The sequence below is a fragment of the Vicia villosa genome, unplaced genomic scaffold (genome assembly GCF_029867415.1).
Source record: "Vicia villosa cultivar HV-30 ecotype Madison, WI unplaced genomic scaffold, Vvil1.0 ctg.002525F_1_1, whole genome shotgun sequence".
In the NCBI taxonomy this organism is placed as follows: Eukaryota; Viridiplantae; Streptophyta; class Magnoliopsida; order Fabales; family Fabaceae; genus Vicia; species Vicia villosa.
This window is the reverse complement of record NW_026705956.1, coordinates 283173-293816: the sequence shown is the minus strand read 5'-3', so window position 1 is coordinate 293816 and position 10644 is coordinate 283173. Positions and strand designations below refer to the sequence as shown.

The following is a 10644-nucleotide window of genomic DNA, read 5'->3' as shown; positions in this document are numbered from 1 at the left end:
TTTTAACTTTTGGACGATTTAATATTATCTCCATAGATTCCAAAAACTATCTAATATCAGTACATTGAGAATATGAGGTTTATTCTTATTTTTCACATGCAAAGGAGAAAAAACTATGACTGAATTTCTCAAGTTTGTTGGTGTTACCATTCTCTTACTTTCTCTGGTTTTTGTTATAACCTATGGTAGTAACATTTCTTTCTCATCTTTTTTAAGATTTTCTTTACCTTAATGTTTTCAATATTTCGGTGATTTATGTAACATTTCTTTAATTTTGTTTTACATTGCAGGAATAAGTTACTGTGATTCTGATGGCGAATGTATCTTTGATTGTAACTCTCCTAAATATGGAGTGTGCATTGAGAATCAATGTTTCTGTATGAAATTAAGTTGAAAAGTGATTTATTCTTTTTAAACTTATAATTTTATTTTTACATGATAATGTTGTTACTCATGTGATTTCTGTTGTAATACATTGATTCTGTGAAAAATAAACTATTATATTTAGTTAATAAAAACTAACATCAAAAACATGTCTTTATATTGATACAAAAGTAGCTAATAGCACATATAGTACCAAATAAAAATCACTGATGAATAACTAGCACGTTTTAGATCCGTATATGCTTATGGTTTGCAGGAAAATCGCCAATATTGGAGCATATATAGTAACTCAATCTTATCATTCGTGATTAGCATGTGTGGCAAATCAGCATTAACAGCATTACAAAAACCAGAGGATGTGTAGTATTTTGATGCAAATCAAACAGTTAACAAGGAACTGACTAGCAGCACGATTGACAAGGGTACATGTAAATAACAGTTAAGCATTACACTGCATTATCAATTCTGCAGAAATGGCTGCCTGGAATCAGCTAGCACGCTCCAGGAGCGAGTAAGTGGGTCATGGCTAGATATATTGGTCATAGGGCGGCTTCCAGAATGTTGAAGGTTGTCGACATAGGGGCGTCAACAACGAGATATCTCACCTTAATCATCTTGGCATCTTGAAGGGTGAGACCTACCTCATGAGTGTTGTTGATGGGAGGAATTAAGACCACTCACGCAACACTTTTTTGCGTCCCTATCCTTCTTTTCCGCATTTCTTTCCTTGCCTTTTATGTAGCATTCAACTTGCACCATAATTTCTTCAATGGAAACAGTGGACTTCTGGGAGAGAGACTCATTGAAATGTCTAACTTTCAATCCGTTCTAGAAAGCTTCCACGAACATAAGGTATAATTTTGAGGTTGCAGCTGAAGAGCGGCTACACATGACGGATCATAAGGTATAATTTTGTTATGACATTTTGCGGTCATTCTCTGAATAAAAATGGTACGGCTCGGTAAAACATGTCATCTTGGTGGGACGGAATAGATTTTTAAGCCCAATTTCATTTATCGGACTTGCCTGTCCCACCTCTTTTTTACCGGACTTAAGGCAGAGCAGGGCAGGACGAACAACACAGTTTATCATCCCTATCCGTAAAGATAGACATCAAGATTTAGAAAAATACATAATTAGTAAGGGTGATATCATATTGGAATAGCTGTGGTTTAATAGATGAGTTGTTTTTAAACACTAAGCTAGAAGAAAAGAAATAAATACTTATTAGTCAAAAGTTTCGATATTAAAATGGTTCCTGAAGCTGGTTCGTAATCGGTTAGTTCTTTGAAAGCTAGAGGTGCTATTGCTCATAAATCTTCTGCATCATGGTAAGCTTTTAGTTTGCTTAATTTGTTAGATTTTGATCATTTTTATGTTTCTTTTAAGAGCATGATCCCTTTTTGTTTGTCTATTTACATAATCTGTATGATAAAAGTTCACATATGGATAGATCCAAATACGTATCAATGATAAAAGCAGATCACCCAACTAGACACCGCACTAGAAATCTCATACAATCAAAATAGAGAAATAAGAAGAATAAAAAGTAAAACAATACATTTCAATTCAAACTGATACGATAAAAAGTTAAATCCTAATAACTAATAACTATTCTCAGGAAAATTGAAACTTAGACCAAAACTAAAATCCTAATTATTTATACTTAAATCTAAAGAATATCTTTCTTATAAACTACCATATGAGCACGAATATCATCCAACACATCTTTTATGTCTTTCTTAAGATCAATGTTCTCAATTATTCCTGTTGTTAAATCATATGAAATTAGTTCATCGTTATCCATGAAAAGTAAATCACCCTTCTTACTTGCTCCAATAGGACAATACATGTTTGGCAACCGCCTAAAATCAAATAATTTAGTCCATGATTCCTTGACTCCGAGTTCGCCCAAAATTGCAATTGAAATGTTGAAAGATTTGGATTCAATATCAATAACCTGTTTTGAGATCAGAGCAACATGTCCATCTAACAAGATCAAGCGTCTATTCCAAAATGTTTTGGGATCATGCATATTATTGGGTAAGAGAGTGGTAACATGTCTTTCTGTGTTCAAATTAAATGATACCACGTATGATTCATCCCGAGTATACCCCCACCAATGACACACACAATTCAAAGATAGCATACTTGCCGCTGATCTCCCGTGACGTGTTGGCATATTGTAAAGTTTTTTCCAAGATTTCTTTTTTAGACTATATATTTCCCATAAAGGGTAAGGGCGTAAGGCGATTTGTTTTCCCAAAAACCGTTCCCTTTAACATACTGAATGATCTTGTAGTCATCTTTAATTTGGTCATAACCAAATCCATGAATAACAGAGTTCTTATGAAATTCTCTATAACATCTAAATTCTCTACCATAATAGTGTATCCCTAACGGATTATTTTCCCTTACAGCAATACTCCGGTGGACAATATTTAAGTCTCCGGTAACATGATTCCATAATGCAATATCTGAACGATACTGGTAGTAGATACATATAGTGCCATCAGAATAAGAAACTAATGTAGAAGGACAAGGAGTGCCATAGGGGTCTGGTTGAAAAGGATGTGGCCAGTTAAGTTGCATTTTAATCTCAAATCTCTCAAGTGACAACACATACGATTTCCATTGCCAGTTGGTACTATCAAAACGGTTATTGAGGAGACACTTTTCTTCATCTTCAAGTGATTGATATTTGGAAACCATACTTTTGTAAAACATGTTTATGAAAATAGGGTTTTCAAACAAAAGAGCCCAAGATTTGTGTACACAACCGACTCACAGATTTTAATGGTAGTTTTGACAAAATAGAGAAGACGATGTCATCAGGAACATAGGTACTAACCTTTTGGTTTCTTGAACACATGTTTTTGTGAATGTTTTATGGAAAAGTTTTAGGGTGCGTTTGATTTGCAAAATATGAAGTACTGGACAGAACAGTACTAGACAGTACAGTACAGAACAGTACAAGACAACTTTTTGTATTGTACTGTGTTTGATGGTTACTGGACTGGACAACTGTTTTTTCAATTTTGCTTGATACGTCTATGCACTAGAAAAAATAATATAATTTCTAATTTAATATTATTTATTGATATATAAAATATAATATTTATGAATCAAAATATTCAATGATAAGAGGAAAAAAATGAAGAAATAGTTTTTTTACTCTACTTTGTTTAATATGTTTATGCAGCAGACAAAATAATATAATTTCTTATATAATATTTTTTATTTATATTTTTGAATCAAAATATTAAATAATAAGAAGAGAAGAAAAATAATAAATTGAGATTTTTTCTCTACTTTATTTGATATGTCAATGAACCGAATAAAAATAGTATAATTTTTATCATAACTTTTTTTTATATATAAAATATTAATATTATATTTAAGAATTAAAATATTAAATAATAAGAAAGAGAGTAAAAAATAATTTTTTGATAATTAGTGCTTGGGACAAAAAGTTGTCTCATGGTTTAGCGGAGGACAAGAAATTATGGTTTTGTCCAGTACCTTGCCATATTTTTTGTCCACTACTGTGATTAGTTTCTGCATCAAACAGAGTACAAAAAAAAGTTGTTCTCTCCAATACCTCATTTTTTTAGCAAATCAAACGCACTCTTAGAATGCAAATCAAAGCCCCCAAGGCCTTGTATTTATATTACCGTCTAATACGATGTGTTGGATCTTTCTTAAAGATTTTTTTAAATTAAATATTATTTCAGACAATCATTTGAAAATATGTTTTTAATTTACAATTTCTTTGTAGATTTTATTGCATTTAATGAATGATATTCTTACTTGACTGTTAAATAGAACAAAGAAATTTATTTTTTAGAGTGAGAGATATTTTTGTTTGATTGTTAAATAGAAAGAAAAATAATTTCTTTATTATCGATATCAGTTATATTTATGATTGATATTCTTCTTTGAACAAAAAAATATTTTTAAAAAGAAGAAATATCTTAACTATTTTCAATCTTTCGATCGTAAATATTAAATCTTTTCAATGTTAAATCTTAACTAATTAATTAACTCATTCCTAAAATTATAAAAGTGAACAAACTAAATAAACTTGTTGGAATAAAATATTTTAAAAAAGAAGAAATGTCTATATTCATAAAATTTACATGTAATCGACATATTATTGGATTATAAATCCTCTAAAATCTATTTTTTAAACACAATCAATAATCGAATATACTAGGATTTCAAACAATAAATAAATTTACTTATTAATTAAAAAAATCAATATAATGTGAAAAAATTTAATTTTTAATTTTTTAAATATCTTTATTTTCTAAATTAATTATGAATTTAAAGGTAGTGCATTGACAGTAACTTTACACATACAACCAATCAAAATCCTTACACTTGGCATGTCATATTAGTTTTTTTAAATTAAAATTATGTCTTAATTGGATACATAGTTGTGATTGGGTGACAATGTAAAAATATTTTACATCCCTTTTTCTCATTAATTATACTATTCCATCTTTCCTAAATTATAAATCAATTTCGATGTTTCACACTAATATGGTTTTTTAATTATAAAGCATACCAAAAAAACTAATTTTAAATATATCTTTCTAAGTATGCTTTATATATTAAAAAACACATCTTTTTAAAAATGCTTTATATATTAACAACATTTCTTAATTGATGATTGTGTTTTAAAATATTATATATGTTTTTTTTAGACTTTTTGTGGAGAGACTTTTCAATCATCTTGTAGACTAAGTTTTCCTTTTCTTTTTGAGTCTTTTCCTTTTATTTGAGAGTTTCTCTTCTAGAGTAATTGTTGTCGTACGTTCACAATTTCAAAGAGTCTTTTCCTTTTTGTGGAGAGACTTTTCAATCATCTTGTAGACTAAGTTTTCCTTTTCTCTTTCTTGATGCAGCACTTTCGCCTATATTTCAAGGTACCTTCTTTTATCCTCAGTTTTTTACTCAAGTACTTATCGCATTTTTATTAGAATTAATGATAACCCTATTTTCATCGAGAGTGACTTAGATGATAGTGTTTTGTCATCTTCGAAAAAGAAAATGGAGTCTCAAACAAATTCCTTCTTCTCTATTAGTAGGGACCTTGAATCAGTCATTATTTTGAGTAATGATTCGAAAATGGAAGGGTTATATGGAGAATCTCTTTCGGATGAAGCTCTCTCTATAAATACTCCAATCACTCAGTTTCCTGCAACGTTTGACAGGGGTGAAAACCTTGTCGAGAGACCTATACATCATTCTATCTTGACCGAGGTAGAAATGGAGGATGCATGTCAAAGGAGGGAACATGTTAGTCGCCTTATCAAAACATATCAGGAGTCAACTAGGTTATGACCTTAGTGATGCTGAAGTTGCTCGTCATTTGGAGTGTCAGGGGTGGTATGATGTCATGTCCTAGGTCAATCTCAATGCCCATCAAGCTGGCATATTGCCCCATAAGGATCCTCGGTTAATAGAGCCAACTAATTCTAATAGGTATCATTGAGTGGCCTCCAAAATAGTTAGGACTCCTTATGTTTTTTAGTACTATCGATGTTGTGACCGAAGTCGCCGTCATAGTTGGTAATTCCTCAGATTAGGCGTTCCGTAGGTCCGGAGTGTTGAATAGTTCTAATGCTCTAATCTTTCATAACCATTGCGAAACCTTTTTTGACTAGTTGTGCAACACTTAGCACATTGCACTTCATTCCAGGTACATAAAGTACATCTTTGATCATAGTTTTTGCTAAATTACTCTTTGAATAACTATGTTACCGTACCTTCTGATTGCAACAAGCTATTATCATCAAGTTTGACCTTGCTCTTCTTCGAATCGTCGAAATCTACCAACCACACCTTTCGACCAGTCATGTGATTCAAGCAACCAAAGTTAAGGAACAAGATCTTAGAACCGACATGGTCATCTGCAACTGTAACCATAACCATCAAATAATTAGAATCCTATTAATCTCGACATACATGGTTCTCTCATTCGTCATTTGCTTTTGTCGCTCCCTTGATTTTCATGTACTAGCAATTCTTAGCCAAGTGACCCCACTTTTCATATATATAGCACTACACACCTTTTTCTCTTCTTTTTCATTTTCATAGGTGTTTCCTTCTCATCTATTCGAGGATTCAGAAGCCCTGTCATTGACCTTGTGCTTGTGACGGTACGACCAAGACTTTTTACTCTGAGACTTATCTCCTTTGCCTTTGAACTTGTTAGAACCAGCATGCTTCTTCCATGCCTGAGCCTGCAGTGCTTGTATCGAATCTTGAACTCATTTCCTTTCAACAATCCTAATCTCATGCGCTTCTAACGAACCAACCAAATCTTCTAGTTTTAGGGTTTCAAGATTGTTGTATTCTTCAATAGCTATGATAATGTGTGTAGTAGGGAAAATCTGAGATCGAAGCCATTAGTTGATTTGACTCATTATTTCAGTGAAAGTCGCCACCGCGCTTTATTGTTTCCAAAAGAAATGGGAAAAGAACGAAAAAAAAGCAAAGTTCATTTTTAAAACAAAAGGAGATCTTAGGTACGGGTGTAGATTATACAAGGGGAAGGTTTTAAGCACCCCTCATATCTGTGGTACTCCACAGGAACCTTTTTGAAAATATGTGTTTATTAAAAGAATTTGTGTGCAAAAGAAACAGAGTTTGTTTGATTTTAAAATAAGCTCTGCAAGACATTACATCTTGTGCCTACATACCTCCTCGGTGCAATCGAGAAGTCAGAGCTAATGTAGTTCAGCTTAAAAGGGAAAAACGTTTGAAAGGAATAAACACGTTTATCATTGTCGGGGCGAATACTCAGCCATTGATCTTAAACATGAGAACGAACGGATTCTTTGCGTCACAAATGAGAGAAGGGCGCCAACTTGGATAAAATCGACAAGTATGCCACTAGCTCTCTCACGTGGAAAAGATTTCGTCGTGTCAATCAATATTAAGATCGTGGGGTATCGCAACTAATGATAATGATTAATCGTGCTTAAACTTTTGAAAGAAAATGCCAACAAGGGCAAAATATAGTTTTAAAGAAAATTTTAAAAGGGATTTCAAACATAAGAAGATTTTTAGAAAAAAAGAGAGGAGACTTTGAAAATTTAAGAAGTGGGAGGAGATGAAGAGGCTATCCTAGTGCGTAAAAATAACAGTTAAGGGAAAAAACGATCTAACTAAAATAAGAAGTCGACACCTGACATTAAGAGTCAAGGTAGATTTCCCATCCTTTGGGCTATCAACACTAAACCAACGCATTACCACTTGGGGATCCAGATGAACTTATTATCTTTAGCACCACTTTACATGAAGCACATTAATATTCTGACGAAAATCGGGCAGAGTAACGGCTGTTTTGGGGTAAAATCCTTATCACGACACCTTGGAATTAACCATCAAGGACTTTCGAGGAAATACCTGCACACACAAACAGACAACAATCCAATGCCAGACAGAGTAACAAGGTCCAGAGGTACTAGGTCCAACAAGTCCAAGTCTCCAAAATGCTCAGGATAGTAACCAATAGTCCATAGATCCTTGAATGTTTTTTATGATTTGAGTTGTTTATTAATATTTTAGCACAAAAATAGAGTATGGTCCAAGAGGACAAAAATAAAATGGCGGAAACATAAACAATACGTCCAAATGGACAAAGAGAAAATAGCGGAAATATAAACATATGTCCAAATGGACAAAGAGAAAATAGCAGAAACATAAACATATAAATAATAAAATAAAGCATAAAGCGGGAAATAATAAAGAACGATATAATAAAGTGCGGAAATTAAAGTCAATTGTTAATTGTTAAAGATGACCATCTTGAAACTTGTCAAGTATATCATCAAAGTGTTAGTAATGAAGTTCGATGGTGAGTGAATGATGATCTTGAATTTAAATTCAATGAAAGTTTATCAGAAGCTTGATAAAATCATAGCGACTACATGACAAACTTCCATAAGTCTTAAATCAACCGCATACAATCTCTGTCATATTGGATCTTTTTATTCGGGACACGAAATGTTGCGCTATGTTAAGTAGATCGCCAAGTGATTTATGCAAAAATCACCCTACAACGAGGCTGGTCAACAATTTGTGTGCTAATGCATGCGAGAGAAACAATATGTAAATCGTTCTCCGAAAACAATACCGCACGAAAAGAAAATAGGTAACGGTCTCATCTTCATCTAGAATCCAAAAGAATTCTCATGATGTTGAAGATTTTCATCGACCAAAATAAAAAGAAATAAAAGATGAAACCACATTCAAAAGTTCCTTCCATCTTCAAGTTCAATCACTTAATATTGCAGATTCAGATTTTCATCCTATCAACGCCCTAAGTCCATTGACATTGAAGAGCAATTAGATCTTTAAACTTGTGATTCAAAGAAAAAAGAATGGAGTAGCAATTATACCTTTAAACTTGTGCCTCAAGAGTGATTCGTTGGGCTTTATCAATGGGAGGCCCAAAGTAATTTGAAGACAGCCAGGGGAGGTGTAGATCCAATGCAGGGTGCAAGAAAAGAGAACCGCTGGGCTCTATGTGATATTGCTACATTTTTAGCCCAAATCACATTAAGTCAGAAAAAACCCTAGAGGAATAAGTTTGTGATCCGCCTCCCATCCCAATCTTTTTCCTTCAAATTTTCAAGCTCTTGAACGACCTAAAAAATGAAGATGAAAAAATACAAGGGGCACCCAGATCACCTAAATCGACCCTTCTGAACATGATAGCGGTGTTAGTTTTTCCATTTGAGCAACGTAGCTATGAGTTTGGAGCTTGGCCATGGTTATGTTCTTACATGGTGTTTTAACATGGTTCTCTTGGTTCTGGCCATTAAAGCTTCATGCTAACGTTCAAACTTACTCTAAATATTCCCAGGAACATGTTAGTGTCATTAGATTTCAACAAAATATAACAATAATAAAAATATGATAAAGTTTGAAATATGCATAAATATGGAGTTTTTAATTCATGAACTCCTAACACTACTATATATTACAAACTACATGATGCTTACTCTATGATATTCCAAAAGTGGAATAGAGTGATTGAAATTGATTGAAAGTGACTATTTGAATGAGCCTTGATTTTTACAAGTTTATTGAAACTTTTGGAAAATATAAAATTCTTAAGCTATGGCTTTGTTGTATTTGTTGTTGTTGTTCTTGTTGGTCCCCTTTTTCCTGAATGAGAAAATTGAGCTCTATTTATAGGCAAAGAATTTGATCTTGGAGGCCAAGCAAGTGGAAAAAACCATGATTGATTTTGTGGAAAAAGAATGGAATATTCTTTTATGCTAGGTTAAAAACTTAATCATGGTTTAATCACTCAAGTGCATTCATTCCCCTTGGAAAATCTAATCTTTCAGCAACTTGAATGGTCATTGCTTGCATTACATGAGCATCTTGGATAATACCTTGAATTATCTCACTTTAATTGAATTTTAAATAAATAAAATTCAATAAAAAGTGAAATACAAAATGTCATGAACCATGGATAGGTTATGAATGTCTTTAAACATATGAGAATCAAGATTGAATCACAAAAGAATTGGCCTTTTTGAAAAAGAATCAAGTTTTGGTCATTACTTGTTTCATGCATTTTTTCCAAAAAAGGTCAACTTCATCAAGGCATATCTCCCTCAATTTGGATCCTATGAAGGTGTTCTTGTACTTTTTAGAAATCCCGAGATGTGATCTACAAGCCACTTTGGAAGCTTTTTTGCATTTGGAGAAGTTATCTTGATGATATGGGCTTTGACAAAAAACTGCTTTTTGTTGACTTTCAAAATGACCTGTAATGTTTTGGCTTATATCTCTTATGCAGAAACATTTCTTGACCTTGAGCCCAACACCAAAGTTGTAGAGAATTGAATTTCCTTCAAAATGAGCTTTGGTTGGAATTTTTCTGATAAATAAGGAGAGAGTTATGGCTGGTCAAAGTTCAGCTGACTTTTAGGTCAAAAACCCTAATTTTGCAATTTTGAGTTTTGTTGATTTCTGAACTTTCCATGATGAATTAGGATCAATCCTTGATCAAATAGTGAATATTACTTCCAATGATTAATGTTGACCAAAAATCTTGATTTTTGACTACAGTTGACTTTTCTCCGATGAACTGCAGTTTTGCGATCTTTCAATGAATCAAGGTCTTCTCATCCATTGAATGTCATGAATGGACTCTAATGTTGATTTGAAGGCCTTTGAATCATATTTTGAGTCTTGGAATCATCTCCTAATTAAAAGTCAATCCTCTGG

General features: G+C 32.8%; 1 long non-coding RNA gene across 1 annotated transcript; it reads left to right on the top strand.

Moving 5' to 3' along the window:
* Positions 1-23: 23 nt before the first annotated feature.
* LOC131639070 (uncharacterized) lies at positions 24-3288 on the top strand. Its single transcript, XR_009294857.1, has 3 exons — positions 24-185; positions 291-1715; positions 2805-3288. It is a non-coding gene; the product is annotated as an uncharacterized LOC131639070 (long non-coding RNA).
* The last annotated feature ends 7356 nt before the right edge of the window (positions 3289-10644 follow it).